This window comes from Callorhinus ursinus, unplaced genomic scaffold (assembly GCF_003265705.2).
Source record: "Callorhinus ursinus isolate GAN/ISIS: 27379988/994484 unplaced genomic scaffold, GSC_fseal_2.0 scaffold2, whole genome shotgun sequence".
In the NCBI taxonomy this organism is placed as follows: domain Eukaryota; kingdom Metazoa; phylum Chordata; class Mammalia; order Carnivora; family Otariidae; genus Callorhinus; species Callorhinus ursinus.
Window position 1 is genome coordinate 83,519,031 of NW_027397064.1, and position 17,932 is coordinate 83,536,962.

The following is a 17,932-nucleotide window of genomic DNA, read 5'->3' on the forward strand; positions in this document are numbered from 1 at the left end:
ATCTCAACCCAGCACCCTTTCTTTGCCTTTCAAAAAATTTTAAAAAATAATGTTTTCTTTTGAATAATTGAAATCACTTTGTAGAATGTTACTTGATTTGTAACAATAAAATCATTTTGAGAAGTGGTTGCTGGTTAGCTGCCTAATTACATTTGTACCCTATGTAAATTGATCCCTCCACATCGGAGCTGTACACTTAATATTTCTAATTCATACAACAGCAACGCAACTAATTTATATGTTTCATGGCCTTTGGGTTGCTCGTGATTAGAAATATTGCATATGCATATGATAGAATTTTATGATTTTTCTCTGCAGACTTTCTCTAACTCTGTATGTGGGGTGTGTATGTGTGTGTTGGTGTGCCTGTGTGTGTGGTGTATATGTAGTGTCAGAATTTGTTTACTTAACTCTCAGTGAAGCGTTTTCCCAGTTTGTTACTAGTGTCAATTATTTTATTTATTGACTTGTCTATTGTACCATGTTAGTCTTACCCACCAAAAATATATACATCATAAAAGCAGGGATGTTTTTTCCGTGTTGCTCATTGCCATATCCCTAGCATCTAGAATAAGTTCTAGCCCAAAAAAGGTGCTCAATAAACATTAGCTCATCGAACAAATCAGTGACTAAAATATTCACTGCATATACAATTTTTAATGACTGCTTAGCATTTCCTAATAAAGGCATAACCAAAGTTTTGGTAACTATCCCTCTATTATTGATAATAAAACCTGTATAGTATTTTTGTTATCATAACCAATGATCCGAGGAACAAAAATTTTTTCCTCAAGGATAGATTCTAGAAGTAGAATTACTAGGCCAAACTGTAATAATTATGTAAAGTTCTTACAGCTTAATAGATTATGCTTAATTTCCCCCTCAGAACACTAGTATAAATTTTACACTCACAAGGAATGGATGAAAATGTACATCTTACCACATCCTTGCTTTATGGAGTGACTTTTCAACTTTCTCAATTTTGCAATTCAAGAGAATTCCATTTTTATTATGGACATTATATTAGTCAAGATATAGTTAGTCAGTATAACAAAAACTCCCGAATATTAACACAATAGAAGTTTTTTTTTTCCTTGTTTGTGGTACATTCTGATGTAGTTTGTGTGACTCTCCTGGGCAGCTGCTGTCCAAGAAGGTCCTCCCCTTCCGTGTGTGTGTGTGTGTGTGTGTGTGTGAGAGAGAGAGAGAGAGAGAGAGAGAGAGACAGACAGACAGACAGAGACAGAGACAGAGAAGCAGAGACAGAGAAATTGGAAGATCAAGAGGTGCGTTTTATGGCCCAGCTAGAAGTCGAGTAATGTATTTCTGCCCACATTTTATTGGCCAGACAGAACTCAGTCATGTGGTCCCACTTAGATGCAAGAGGGGCTGGAAACATAGTCTTCCTAAATACCTGCTCAACAAATATATTGTGTCTTGAAACAGATTCTAATATCTTCTTTCACTTTTTAGATAACTGTAGAGTGTAGGGTGCTTGTTATAAGATCTGATGCTCTCCATTCTGCTCAAGTGGTCTACATACTCCATTTCCTGTGACCGTGGCCAGGACCTTGGCCACTGGTTTTCACAAAGTCAAGTATAGAGAACAAGTACCAGTCTTGTCAGGGATGTGGTTGCTTGCCCTGCAATTGAGGAGAAACGCTATTCAATTTACCCACCTTTAAAGTTCGCTTTTGGTGTCCTGGAACAGTTCCAATTTGGATAATTACATTCTGCTGATCTAAAATTCCCCTGTAGTTTCCTTCGGATGAGCCAGCCTTCATTTCCCCCTCTACACATTGTAGGGTAGTGCTGCTGGCGTCCAGTGATCGCTCCATTCCACAAAGAAGCTGGTTTCATTTCACCACCAGGAAAGCGATGCCTGGGTGAATAGACAGAGCCCGCAGGTTTCTTTGGTTCCTTAAGTACGGAAAACATACATTAAATGGATTAGTTAATTAGTGACTTGAAGCTCTAGGTGGTGGAAGAAATTAGTAATCTTTTGTTATGTTATAAATTGAACTCCAAAAATTAAAAAAAAAATAAATTATCTTCTCAAGAATAGGTAGTATCTTTTGACCCAACAAATAACGCAGTACGTTTTCTGTTGCTAAATACGAGATATTTTGATACCTTGAATAATAGCTATGGAATCTACACTGGAGTATTCCCATAGCAATATGTTTACCAATATCCAAAATATTAAACTTTTTCTCTCATGGCTTTCAATGAACAGAATTAACATTTAGAGAATCACTCTTTTTTTTTCTCCAAGGAATATTCATTTTACTAAGTAGTACACACCATCCCCAATTAAATGCTTGTGTCTGCTAAAATAGTAAGGGACAATATTAATTTTTATCCAGTAATAAAATATTATTGGTGGCGGGTGATTCCTTTAACAATTGAAGGTCAATTTGCAAGTCAAGTATCTTGTAACAGAGTACCGGACTAACATACTACTCATTGGGGTGATGAAAACAAAACAAAACAAAATGAAAAAATGGGTGTTGAGCAATTATTAAGGTTGAGCTTGAAACTTGTAGAGATCTTTTATAATTGTCTAAAAATATTTTTTTTAAAAAATCCAAGCTGATTTCTAATTTACGAATTTCAAATCTCCCCCAACCAAAGGAGGGAGATTTTCTAACACGAGGGGGTTATCCTATTAAAATTCATCATGATTCTCTTTTGAAAGAAGTAAACAAGAATCAATTTTCTTTAGTAAAGAAGTGGGCTGAGATGCAACTTGAACTAGGACAGAATTGATGGATTCCTATGAAAGTTTACAGATACCTCAGAATCACAATCTATGATTTACAGGGGATTCTCTCCCCTTTCTTTTCCTTGGGCAGGGGGAGTGGGGGTGGCGGTTGGGGCGGGGGAGGAAATCTGTATTAGGAAGAAAAGGAGAGGCTCCTTAGCACACACAAAAGGATTGTATAGCTTTTGATTCTGCTAAGCCACCACTACATGGAAGATGCACAGTACTGTAATTATCTGGCTAGATAGATGTAATTGTATCTATCAAGCTAAATAGAAGACTGTCAGATGACAGCCAAGATTGGATTGTCTTTTAGGGTCAGACAGAAACCTAGAGTGACCTCATTCCTCCCTTCTCATCATGCCTGTTTTCTCAGTCTTTGATGGGGACCCATTCTGCTAACCATGTGAAAACATATACAGTAACACTGTCTTTTTGCTCTATGCCAACAGCCCCCCTAGAGACCACACTCAATTTAGTTGGGCCCCAGGGATTAAGACTGCCCAGGCCTCCCTTGTATTTGAAATGTATGATATTGATATCAGTGCTTAAGGAGAATCAGGCCTCTGCAATGAACAGATCATGCCTGGCTCCATAAAGTCTACGTTGCATGAAGATGCATAGGCTGGGTGGAGAGGGGCCAAGTCAGGCTTCTGCTCTGGAAAGCAAGTATTAGGTCATGAAATAAAGAGTTTGTTTCCTGGCCTGGTCCTTAATATTCAGAACATGTCCATGGGCTGTATAAATAGATTTCCACTTCAGAGTAGTTTTAACGTTTGGTGTGGCAGCAAATCATTGTCATCTCTCTTAGGTGCTAGCTGGGTATCAGCATTAATGTTTCTCTGCTGCGCTGTCTTTAAAACCAGCACACCCCCACCCCCTTGCTCATTTATAAGCAGTTGGAATCCATTTCCATGGAGTTCCTCCAATCAGGATCAGGTCCAAACCATTTTGGTTTTTTTGAGCCTTCCATACTATATTTACTGTGTTTAGTGAAAAGCTGGATTCTCCCCGTGCTAAGTAGCAAACCCATGATGGTTGAAATATTCCACTAGTTCTGCCGCATTTATGGAAAGAGACAAAACACACAGAAGATGTAGGGTTATTAAGTGAGCTATTTCATCTCCGCATCCTGGTATGCATTTTAGCCATTCTTGAGTAACTTGCCGCCACTGAGTCATACAGGTCCTATTGTTTGTAGTCTGTGCTTCTGATGGGAACAAAGCTCTACTGAAGGCAGGTTTGCCTTGTGTCTTTTCGCGTAAAAATGCATGACACTTCTGCATATGCTGTGCGTTAAGCTTAACCAGGTTAACGCCCCTCTGCCTGGGCTTTTGGAAAAGAGTCCCAAATTGTCACATGTAAAGGGACATTTCAGTGCTGATTTTTATTTCCATGAGATTAAAAATGAAACATGTAACCACAAAGCTGGTTTATGTCATCCCCCTGTCGGAGCCAGCAGTCATGCCAAAAATTAGATATTTGATAGGTTTGTGAGAGAAACAGATGCAGAAGGATGCCATTCCCACAATTTAGACTCCTTCTTATCTTTAAGCTAGAAAGAACATTCCAGATGAAGAAAATCTATTTTATTGGCTTTAAAAAATAGCAAAGAAAATGTAGAAATAAAAAAATGCTAATTTAAAACTGATGTCATTCTTGGGGACTTATAAACTGCAAATTGGTATTTCTAACTCAAAAAAAAAAAAAGTCGTTCAAGACATGCTTACTCGATGTTTTCATTTGTGCTGCATTTTTACCTCAACCATGGCTTTATAACTGAGGGAAAATATCCACGATATATATTCACATATAGTAGTATGAGAATATAGGCAAGAAAAAAAGTAGAGAGGAAACCATAAACCTCCAAAAGGCTAAAACCTCCAAAAAGTATTCTCTCAGCCTTTTGGGGAAAGCATTTTGTGTCCCATTCTTTTTGTTTAATTCGGCCAGCTGTCTGCTAAACAAATCTAGCCAGGTGGGGCTTATAACCCATGACTAAAGAACCTACCAGCGCAGCTGTCCGGCTTGCCCGAAGGAAGAATTCCGACAAATGGCAGGAACGAAAAGATTGTTTTGTTCTCAAGAAAGTAGCTACTGTACCTTCTTCGGGTTCTGCTTGCTCAAGTTAAGCCATAACTTCCTAAGGTTTTATGGTGAAATAGAAAAACAATATCACCCTCTAAAATTTTTTTAGTTTATTTTTATTATAATTAGTTTAATCTATTATGATTTTCCCTTAAATACATGCTTTATTTTACGTTGCAACCTGGCACTGAGTTGTCCTTTTTTTTTTTCTTTTTAGGAGTTCCTGATTGCTAAATATCGTTTTTTCTTTTTCTTTCTTTCTTTCTTTCTTTTTCCTTTTTTTTTTTTTTTTGCTCTCTCTTAGGTGGGAACAAATTATTAGTGAACTGTGACTGAACTTTATTTCTAAATACCGCATAATTAAATATGGAGCTATTTAAAGGTGAAGCTTGGCACGGTTTATCCGTGAGCAGAGGAACAGAACAGGCTTGTTTGCACTGCATCATCAGTCGACCTCAACTGTGAATTTCTAGTCAGCAAATGGGCGCTTCATTTGGTGCGTCTGAGCAGAGGAAGACAAGAACTGCTCTAAAAGGGATCACGTTGCCATCTGATCTACAGCTCCACTGATGACAAATCAGTGTGTAAACCACTCACTTTCCCCACTTATTTGACATTTATCAATTCAATGAATCTCAAAAGTTCCGTCAAGCCTGCCTAAAATTCTTCTTACCTCATGAAAAAGCCTGCGAGAGTTACAGCTGGTCCTGGTCTTTGGTCCCAGCACCTGTTCAAGAGATACGACACTCATTCAGGCTTAGGACAGGGTGTTGATCGTAGCCAGACTTTTGTCACCCTCTACGGGGAGGTACCTGGGATGCCAGTGTCCTGGTGCCCTTCAGAGAAGGAATGGCACATTCGGCAGGCTTTGACATGCAAAGTAAAGCACTGGCTCTGCTGGGTAGCCAGCCATGATTCATGCACAGATTCAGAAGAGAATGAGGCTGAATGGGATGGTGAGAATTTTCTTAGCAAGGGCACATGTCATTCCATAAATGGGTGAGGAGATTTGGCTAAATCTCAGCGCTGATTTGGCCAAGAGCTAGAACTAAGGGATTGGCATATTCCGTTGCCTTATTTTTCCATGTATAGGGACACAAGGAAACAATGCCTGTAGTCTGAGTTGTGCAGATCAAAATGGTGTCCAGAACAAACAGGCGAAGCCAGATTACTGTTCAAGTTGCCTTTGTTTTCTTTTGTTATGTAACAAGACATGAGTAATATTGGCCTGGGTGCTCACAACCCCAAAAGAAAGCAGGCCAATCTTTCATGAGGAAATTGAAGTGCTGATGCAGAACTAACCCTCACAGCTTGTTGTTATTTAACGAAGAAGAAATAATGGGGAATTTTTGGCAAAATTGGTATATATGCATAACAATGACGCGCCACAAAAGATTAATGACATGACTTAGCCCTCAGAGGATTTGCACAGGCATTTAAGTGTCAGAAGTAAATAAATTGTGCAAAGACACATTGACAAACCAGGTTAAAAGAAGCAAAGCATCACTTCCCTTCGGCCCTCCTTGCCACCCCGGAAGCCCCAGTCAGGTGTTGTCCTCATGACAGCATCCACCTTTGTCCTGAAGTTAGGCTGCCTTTGAGCACTTGGGCTTCAACTGCTCTCGGCCACTGTGAGCAGCCGCCACAGAGCTACTACAGTAACTTTGTGGTTAACCAGGAAAAAACACCAAGAAAAAAATGCACGAATATTACGAATATAGCATCATTTGCTCTTAGGGCGCGGTCCTGATGAGAGAAAAGAAGGAAGAACACTCCAAACGCGATACATGTAAGAAGTGGTGCTTGGTAGAAAGGATTAGAAAGGAAGTCTCGTAACATTTCCTCCTTTTTCCATTCTTCCATTATGTGTGCACGTGCATATGAATCTGTTTATATTTAAATTCTCTTTAAGTAAATCTTTAAATGTGGGCAAGGATCGCTCTATAATAGAGTGCAGACAAGCAAATCCATAATACATACATTTTCTATATTTTCTCCATTTTGAGATTGATGAATGGAGATCCAGAAGAATAAATAATTTATACTTGTGGAAATAGAAACATGTACATGTGTTAGGCAAAAATATTACAAATCTTCATTTCTAACTATGTGGTCAGTATAAACTGATAGTGCAAAGATGGAAAAGTTTTCTCCAATGTCATCTCCATTAACAAAACATTTATTTTTTTAAAAGACTTTATTTATTTGAGAGAGAGCGAGAGCACGAGCACAAGCCAGGCAGAGGGAGAGGGAGAAGCAGGCTTCCCGCGGAGCAGGGAGCCGGACGTGGGGCTCGATCCCAGGACCCTGGGATCATGACCTGAGCCAAAGGCTGATGCTTAACCACCTGAGCCACCTAGGCACCCAACAAAAATATTTACAGTGGAACCAGAGCTCTTTAGTACAAAATAAGTTTGTAATTATAAGATGGTTTTCTCCTACAGACATTCAGATATGGTATGCCCTTTTGTACATAGCTATCTTGTGAAACAAATGCTCATATAATAGAGCTAATCTGAAACATGGCTATTAGGTTTGTTGTTTTATATCTATGTGGTAAGAGGGAACCAAGTATCTTCTTTAGTTGTATGTCTTCTTCCTAGTGTCCTAGCCTATCCTTCCAAGACCTGTATACTAGCCTTCGCACAAATGGCTTCCCTGTTTCTGGTTCTGCATCATTACATCAGCATTTTGCTGACTTCTAATCCTTAGGATCATGAACTGGATTTGAGTATTTTAGCCTTGAAACTATTTCTCAATGGGAAAAAAATTAACACTGAATCTTTATCATGTGTTAAAAATAATTTCCTCATAAAGAGTGGCATGTTTTTAAAATTATGAAATCAGAACAGGCAACAAATGCAACCTATTAATAGCATATTAAAATATAATTTTACAAATTCTAGAATTTCATAGTGGAGGAGCACAGCACAGAAGGATCTCACAAGTCTTGCATCCTCATGCTCTCATTTTGGCATCGTTTTGATTATAGCCCAGTGTGCTAACAGTGTTTCTGTTTCATGCAGGTGGAAGTGAGAATTTGAGGCTCATTTAGCAGTGCGAATTTTCCCAATGTATTACAATTATAGAAACACCTGAGCTTTCAAACTTTTTGCTGATCCGCTCTGAAAGTTCAGCGTGTTTAAGCAACTGCGCTGTCAGTATATTTAACTTCCATATTTTATTCTTTTGTTTCTCTCCCTCCCTGCCTCTCTGCCTCCCTTCCTTCTCTCTTTTTTTTTGGTTTTTTCTTCCTTCTGTTCTATTTCTCTACTCTCCCTTCTTTTCTTTCCTTTCTCTTTTTTCCTTCTCTTTAATTCCCCTTTGTCTTGTTGAATTTGAAAAATCTGACCTTTAAGCCAAGCTTTTTTTAAATGCCCATGGATGTCCTAAATTCAATAAAGTTTTTATTTTACCCACTAAGATGTGAAAAAATAAAGTTCCAACAATGCTGCCTGTCAAAGAGCAGTCACATCATTCTAGAGAGATCGTATTTAATGATTTCATTTTCTATCAAACATGTTCCCTGTCTCGCAATAATTAAAAGAGGCTACGCAGTCACGCTATTTGAGTTTAAGCCACTAACGTAATGTATAGACTGGACTTCACACAGCGATTGCTTATCGGAGTCAGGATGGAGAGACAGACCCTCTCCAGTGTACTCATGTTGTACTGTTTACAAGGCGGTCCCGGAGTTCTGGTTTACAGCACTGCTTAGATCCTGTTACAGTTAGACTTAGATCTTTCTTTTGGTATAATAGAATTTAATGAGAAGGAAAGTGTGCTTTCAGTTTGCATTTTCAGAAGGATTTATGGGTAAACTTAAAGTATGTAAAACCACATTTACCCCCCAAATAAGCAAAGGATTCATTCACAGAAAGAACAAAACGTTCCTACCTGAATTGAAAAGGAAGGAGTTCTTTCTAAAAAAAAATCTTTTGAGTGTATGAAATATTAAAAAAAAATATTTTTCTGAAGCCAGCAAGTTTCCTACCTTCTGTGGAAGTCCACCTTAAGGTCGGCTACAAGTCTGGTGTGCCGGATTCCTTTGCAAACCCCACTTCAGCAACCGAGAAAGGGCGGGGCTGCGTCCTGAGACATCTGTGGACCAGAGGAGCTGGCAGGGACCACAGAGCTTTCCATTGAAGTGACTGCTCCTAGCATGGCTGCAGGGACCGTCGACCTGAGCTAACTACTTCCACATATCAACACTTGTCAGTGGTGGCCTGAGAGACCCAGAGACTGCGGGCGAGGGGAAGTACCTGCTCTCGGGAGCGCTAACCAGCTACCCCGCCCCCCTCTACCATCCAATCTTCCATATGGGGGAGAGGGAAAGGAAGCCAAGTAGGAGAAAACCATACAGTAATAAAGCAAAATGAGTGCTTAAATTATGGCACTGGCTGGCTTTGGTTATTGGTATTTAAATGTACACCGAGTTTCTAAAAATTCAGAGCAGAGATGATTATCTAACTTTAGAAGAATGTCGTTGATCTGGGTCAGTGGTTCTAAATGCACTCTTGTGGCATGAGTGCTTGTTGGGATTCTTTGGGAGGTGGTTCAGATGGAATTAGGGATTAATAATCGTTTTCAACGGATTTACTTAAAAATAAATTAGGGCAGAAGATTCAAAGTCATTCCTCCAGGAATTTCATTCTCACACAGTCACATTCCCATTTGTAGTCTTGAGGGAATGAGGAGTGATGGAGGTTTAGCTAGCGTCCTGGGGATTGCACAAATCCTTAAACGTCTATGACATGAAACTCTGCCCCATGCGTGAACATCATTTGCCACGTGTTTTGTGATGGGAACAAAAGCCAAATGCTGAGATCCATTGCGTTAGGGTTTGAATTGCTAATATGTTTTCCTTTTTTTAAAATATTTTATTTATTTATTTATTTATTTATTTACTTGGTTTTAAAAATATTTTATTTATTTATTTGAGGGAGAGAGAACACACACAAGACAAGCAGGAGGAGGAGCAGAGGAAGAAGCTGAGCTCCGGCTAAGCAGGGAGCCTGAGGTGGGGCTCGAACCCAGGACCCTGGGATCATGACCTGAGTGGAGGGCAGACACTTAACTGACTGAGCTACCCAAGCACCCCAAAAGATTTTAGTTATTTATTTTGAGAGAGATAGAGAGAGAGAGAGCACGAACAAGGGGGGAGGAGCAGAGGGAGAGGGAGAAGCAGACTTCTCAGTGGGCAGGGAGCCTGATGTGGGGCTCAATCCCAGGACCCCAGGATCATGACCTGAGCTGAAGGCAGATGCTTAACCGACTGAGCCTGGAGCTGTTAATATGTTTTATTTGTCTATACTTAGCTTCCTTATAATCATGAAAAACTAAAAAAAAAGTATGATTTTGTTAATCATCTACTAATAGTGATAGACGAAGCCTGAAAAAGATTATCTAGTTTTTGTTTACATGGGCTGGGTCACAACTAAACTTGCTGCCAATGGTCAGCAATGATGCACCCTCTGACCACTTTAGTTCAGAATATAAAGTACTGCAAAGTGCTATAATTAGGTAGAGTTTATAACTGAACCTAAATAGGAAGACGGCACACGGGCCCCTTAGAAGCAGTTGTTCTATGAGAGATGTATGAACCTTCCTCCTGTTCAAATAAGCTCACAAGTGGTCTTGGGATAAGCAAGCCTTATTTTACTCACTTATGCTGAAGTTTCAAGTATTTCAATAATAGCGACAGATCTAGCACCTATAGAAATTGTGAGCTGATATTATTTTATATATTTACTGAATCATTTGTTTTATGCTTGTTTTCTTTTTTAGAAAGTAAGCTACATGAGGACAAGGATTTCAGGCTTACATTTCTATCTGATGGGACTCTAAAAGGTCTATCAGCACTGGACCGGGCCTGAGGGAGATAGTCAATAAATTCTCACTGAAAAAAAAATAATAAAACCAAATACTCATTGAATAAAGAAATGAAAAAAAAAATCATCTGCCCTTTGCCAGGAAAAGTCAGTATCACATGTCTCAGTACCCAGTGTCTCAAAAGCTTTTTTGACATCTTACTGTTTACAGAACCGTTGAAGAGAGGTCAATGGATGTAAGGCATCGGTTTTTATTTTCCTTAGGAAAGAAAAAGAAAAATCTGATACCATTTTCACTAGCCCACATGATATTTCTGGTTTCTTGAAGTAGTTGGCAAAGGGAAAAGCACAGGTTGAACTGTTTAGAAAAGATAAAGGATCCGTTTCTGAATTTTGAAAACTGGGGCTTTTACACATGGTTTCAAAGTTGATCGAGCACGTAAAGCCCAATGAAGACAGATCCTGCAAAAGCAAAGAAACCCTATCTGATGAGTGCCCCAAGTGTGAACACACCACACCATAACCATGTGGAAATAATAGCCTATATCGGCAACAAAAGCTTGTATTTAATGAGAACAGTGCCATTGTTCTTGAAATTCTAATTTGGTAAACATCTTATGGCGCTGACTCATCAGTACTGAAAATCCAATAATAAATCACCGCTGTGATTTAGCATTAATGCTGGAATTCACATCACGAAGTGCACTACAGATTCCACTGAAACTCAAACAGGTCGCTGAAAGGTGCATTTCATCAGCAAGCAATTTAATTCATATCAAAGGAATTTTACCCCAATTGAGTGGCAACTGGCTACTTTTGAAAGCAGTTGGGGGAAATGAGCTGTGTGTTAGCTGCCCGTAGAAAGGTAGTCATCTATAATCCTGGAGGTTTCAAAAGTCGTTTCTTCAAATTCCATAGCAAACAATATGAAATAACAACCTGGTATCTCTGTATCTTAATCATGTTCGGTAACGAAGCCCTTTAGATAATTGGCACTGCTTCTGTAGTAGGCCAAACTTTCTTTCAAGTTACAAATACTCACAAAAGGTTTACATTATAAGGGGCTGCTTTGGAGATGTGCAGATTTAGTTTGTAAGTACAAAGTGAACATGCAAATTGCCTTATCTTGTGGGATTCACAAACAACCATCATTCAGATTGATTTAATACATGGCTTTTTATCTTTAAAAGTGTTAATTAGAAAATAGGGACAGTTCTCTGAACACTTAAGAGTAATAAATAGATCAAAACAGCATCCATGCTTCTCTGATGGAACTTCTGAAGGCTTTGTAAAAGGATTAATACAATTGTCAAAAAGACCACAGTATACATATTTAATAGTGTTACCAAGCTACAATTACATTTTTAGGACTTCATAGCTAAGTTTTCCAATATTTGCTATCTCAAAAAACTGAGATGTTGTGCAACTTTTGTACAAGGTTTTGGAGTTACCGTCTTATTTTAATTTTTCCACCTTGGACCTCCAAACACTCTTCCTGAGAAGATTCTAAAACAAGCGAATATCAGAAGCTACTCAGATAAAAATGGGCTGTTAGAATTGCATAAAGTGAAATATTAAGAGAAGAAACAATTATGATTCATGCATTTCTTCTCAATGAAAAATATAAAGCTGTTTACTGAGAATTTGCCTGTGTTTTGTAATTTTCCCATGACAGTTAAGGGTGTGTACAGAGGAGTCACTCTTGGGGGCTCTGCCATTGCCTGGCTCAGTGACTTTGGGCAGGTGATGTTCTATCTCCATGCTTTTGTTTATCTGTAAAATGTGCAAAATCACAGTCCCTTTCTCCCAGGGTCTTATGGTGGGGATTAAGTAAGACTGTGCTGAATGATGCCTGCTACTTGAGGAAGTGTTCTGTAAGTTATGATAATTGAGGCAATTGCTCATCAATGTAGATGGAGGTTTTCACTAGGCTTAGTTATATGGTTAGACCCATCATCAGCACTGAAAATACCTGGGAACGCCTCTTCAAATTTATGAGAAAGGCAAACATGCCCAGTACAGGGTGAGGGCCCTTGGCCTCCGTATGTCAGAGAACTTGACTTTCCCTCCTCTTCAAGATAAGGACTAGAGAGGCCAAGCCACTACCTTTCTAATACCTCTATTTGTGTTTTATTTGCTTTGTCTTTGTCTTTATTCGGTATTTTGATTTAACTAATAATATATGCAGGTGGCAAAATAGTCAAGAAGTATAAAACCCACAATAAAATGAATTTGTTAGAAAGTACATTAATTATTATTAAGAGAACTACCATTCTCCCAGTTATTAAGATTAAAATTGTGTGGTCATGATTGATTTCTTTTACTTTGTTGCTTCCACATCCAACAGTTACCAAATCTAGCTAGTTCTTCTTCATTGTCAAGTGCATCTTGCCTTTGTTTTTCTTTATTCTAGACACCACTATTCCGGTTAAAGACTTCATTATTTCTTTGTTGAAAACCACATTAGCTCACGTGGCTTTTCCTGGCTCTGACTCTACCTTTCCTGTCACTGTTGAAGTACTCTTTCTAGGGCAGGGTTCTGATTAAATGAGATGCTACCCGCAAGAATTGCTTTATAATATCTGTTTGCCATGTGAATGTTAGTTGTTTATCTTATTATGTCACTGACTTGCTCAAATATCATAAATCCTCCCCAGGCCCTACTGAATAAAGACAAAATGCCACCGTCTATTTTTTAAGATGCCCCGTAATATCGTCCAAGTTTATCTTTCCAGACATTTCCTACTAATCCTTATGGGTTTTTTTTTCTATCCAGCTAAAAATCTTGCCATTTTTTGGAAACACCCTATCGCCAGCACTGTGTTCATGCCATTCTACCTCTTCCCTACCCCTGAATTGTCTCTTCCCCAGTGAGATGGAAATAAGTTGAACAAATGATATCTGGCATTCTTTGGTAAAGGATGACTGTCATTAATTAAGTTTTTGGGTTCGGCACAGGTCTATCAGTTGATTTTGCATTGTTCTTTTGGGTCATATTTGAACATTAAGTTATAATCTTCCTTTATCCATATGGTTATCTTCAGCAAATAGAAAATAATAGGCACTGACCATGTAGGGAAAAAAAGAGTTGAGGAAATGAGTTGATGATATACTCAATATGAGCTGAGAGTATAATGCATCTATTAGAAAACTAGCAAGACTAGTTTGCATAGATTTTAAAAGTATCTATTTCATGGGAAATTATGATCTCTTGATTCTCAGTATTGCTTGGTCTATACCAGGATATCATGTCTGGGTTGCCCATTTGAAGAGAAACATTGGCAGACTTGGAGCATGTGCAGAGAGGATGGCTAGGGTGGTGGAAATTATAGAAATTATGTTGTAAGTTGAATGAGAGGAGGAACCAGGATGATTTAACGTGTAGAAGAAAAGATGAAAGAAATGACTATCATCCATCAGAAAGAAGTGCTATGTGTATTTCTCTAACAGGTAGGAGTGGGACAAATAGAGCGATTTGTGAGTCATTATCAGAAAAGTACCTTTTTAGTAATACTTCTCCCATGGTGGACAGTAAGACTGAGTCTGATGGATCAAGATTGTTTTTGAAGGATTTGCTACAGGAGAGGGATGTCATACTAGCTGTCCACAGACACCTCTTTAAAATTTAAATTTAAGATTCTAAAACTTAGAGAAAACTAACACAAAACTCTTCGGAAGTCATTGGAATAACTTCACATGAAAACCACGGACATCATGGACATGACTTTGCTAGGCCAAAGCTAGACAAAATTAAGGTATGAACTAAGGTAGAGGTCCGAGCAATGGAAGACTCCCTCTCACCCCAACCCCCCAAAACGTTGTGAATCATAAGAGAAATACCAACAGAATTCATAGTTGAGTGATCCTTTGCTTAGGAGGTTGACAATGCTATGGTGACTCTGAAAGGACAGCTGGCCACAAAAGACCTCTGGATGGGGATGACTAGGTTGGAGGGTAACGTTGGAGCAAACTGCAATTTACCTGGGAAGGTGGTCACTGGCAGGTGAATTGTGTGGCTATGGGAGAAAGTCATGTTCATGCTGAGGACAGTAGGGAACTTGCCTGTTTCCCATGAGACCCCTTCTGAACCCAGCAGACACAGTCTCATGCCCATCACAATGCCTTGAAGTTCACCGGATGGACTTGGTGTTTACAGTCCCCTCTCACCACATCTCAGCTACTTTTCTCTCCATCTGCATTCTATTTTCCCTGCACAGTGCTCTGGCTAAACCCGTGGGTGCCAAGCTTTCTCAATGAGCTGTCTGTCTCTTGGCTCTCCATTTGTCTTCAGGTTGTCAATTGCAATTTTGATCACAGTTGAATTTTATTCCGCACAGCTGCACTACCAGTTGCATGAACTGGTCTTCAATGATTCCCTACTCCACTGCCCTCCCCCTGCCCCCATTTTTCAGTATAACATCTTAGTTCCCGCATTCTCTCACCACCTGTCTTGGCTCCAGATCACACTCAAAGTTGTTTTATTCCAGACTAACATGTATGGCCTGGATGCAATTCTACTAGTATCAATGGAAGGAAAAAGATTACCTATAATCTTCTCATAAGTCACAGAAAAAGTATAAAAAGCATGAGCAAGTGTAATTTATCACCCTGAGCAAGTAGGCATGTAATTACTTACAAGGCTGCTTTTAGTTTAAAGCATAGTTTTCTATTTCTATCTTTAAACGTTTTCCCTGTGTAGAAGTTTTGGAGAATTTGGCTTATTTGCAAATGCCTGGTGCTGGTGTTACTTCTGCAAAATCATGTGCACATCATTCAATGGCATTGTGACTATCTCTGATTTAGCCAGAGGGGTCTCCTAGCACTTCTATTCCAGATCCTCTTGGCTAATATCATGCCATTGAAGTTTTAGTTGTCCAATAAACAACAACACAGGATGAAGTGTACTAACAGTGTTTACACAAATAAAACAGCCAAATAAGTTTTGCAAAATCAGTTGTTAATTCTCTTTGGTCTTATCACTATTGCTGGCATATACTGCATTCATTGTATTATATCCATTCATGTGTTTATTTAAGGGAAACCCTAAATAAATTACATTTTTCAATTTTTCAATTTAATTTGCCCTTGAATTTCAAAACTCATCTTTCTCTCTCTGCATATAAGGCCTTTATAATTTCATTAGTCTGCAAATATTCTTTTTAAAAAGTTTGGGTATTTCTAGGATTGAACACTGTAAGCTATGTGTGCCTTTTCCATCAAGGCGTTTTGATTTCATGAAAATCTCCATTCCAAGTAGGGCAGCCTCTTACTTGAGAGAATATCTTGGCTTTGCTGTTCTGAGCATGACCCAACATGGTCACAGATCCTGGCTCCATCCATGATCCATTTGGTGTAGCAACCACCACTGTCTGAATGCATCTCCTAAAAAAAAAAAAAAAAAAAATTGGAAGAAAGAACTTTATTGGTTCCTTTCTGGCCAGTGGGCTTCATTACTGGTGAGATCAGTGGACATTCTTATGCACGAAATAGCCTAATGCCATTTCCTATATAGGGAACTGTGAACAGGACAATTTCAGCTAAAATTGTTATGGTAAACAAATTAACCAACATATTTTGCATAGTGGTTAGATTTTAGTTATCTGAATTAATGGATGTTAGTACTGTTCTGTTTCCTCCAAAAATCACTCCGTTTAGATCTAGAGAGTAATCTTTCAACAATAGCTATAAATAATAATGCTGCTTTGGTAGAAATGACTTCAAGAAACCTCAAAAGCTATTGAGTTGACTTGGACGATCTTTTTCACACCTGTCGAACATATCTCTTTCTCCCAATTTATACTTAAGATGGATTGAATTAACCATTAGCTAAATTTAACATACTAGCCCAAATAGGTATGTTTGTTTCTAAGCTTGCTGTATGACTCACTCTATTTCTCGACTCAGGAAACTCATCAAATGCTGTAAGATCAGCTCCTGCTGAGCTCTTGGTACCGTTGGAATAAAAGTGAATGAAAATGGTGATAATGTCTACAAAGTTGTTAAACACGAACTATTCTTTTTTTTAAGATTTTATTTATTTACTTGAGAGAGAGAGAGCGTGAGCAGGGGAGGGGCAGAGGGAGAGGGAGAAGCAGACTCCCCACTGAGTAGGGAGCCCGATGTGGGCCCAATTCCAGGACTCCAGGATCATGACCTGAGGCGAAGGCAGACGTTTAATGACTGAGCCACCCAGGCACCCCTAAACACGAAACATTCTTAAATAAACAAATTTTGCCAACCACTTCATACACGTAAAGTTGTGTTTAGACCCTCTGGTTACACGGAGTTCTACATTATGATGCCTGTTGTCACCTGTGACTTAGAGCACAGTGAATCTTCTAATAGCAAAAGAAATATCCTCCAGAATGGATATCTGGAAAGATGTATTGCAGTGAAGATCTGGGTCATTCTTCTGTGGGCTTGAAGCTGACTTTAGGTCTTGGGCAGTCCTACTGTCCTCAAATGACCCAGTGCCCTATTCAGGGCTGGCTTTGGATCAGGCCTCATGAGAAGGCTGTGGGCTTCTGGCCTTCTGGTAAACTACTGGTATGTTTCTTCTATGTCATGAGTGATCTTGCTTAATATGTCCTTCTTAGGCAAATGCACCGTAATTGAAAACAACCATGACAAGGTTGGGACATCAGTGTCTAAATAAGAGTTGGGGATGATCTTACATGTACCTCTTCAAGATATATTCTTACTCAACACATATGATTTATAGATAGAGTAGATAATTTTTTTAAAAGATTTTTTTTAAGTAATCTCTACACCCAACGTGAGGCTTGAACTCACAACCCCAAGATCAAGAGTCACGTGCTCTACTGACTGAGCCAGCCAGGCGCCCCTAAAATAGATAAATTGTAAGCTTTTTAAGATTCAGACATTTATTTGTTGTTTGTATTTTATTTTCAGAGTTCTTTCATTCAAAATCCTGAATAATATTGCCTTTGGTATATAATCATGCTATTGTAGTCTTTTCTTGAAAGCATGCTAAGTTCATTTCTATTGTAGAGAGAAATGTAGAAATCTGGATTCTCTCTTTGCCTCTTATTATAGGATACAGGAGCCTAGTAAAATGCTAATAATATTTTAGTAGGAGAATATGGCACCTTTTATGGCTTTTAACTACATTTAGGTGACATCATGGCTCCACATGACAACATGAGTTAAGATGAAATACACTCATTAAAAAACAAATTCCATCATGTCATGGGTAACTTGTGATCTCTAGCTTTGGAGCGTTAAGCCT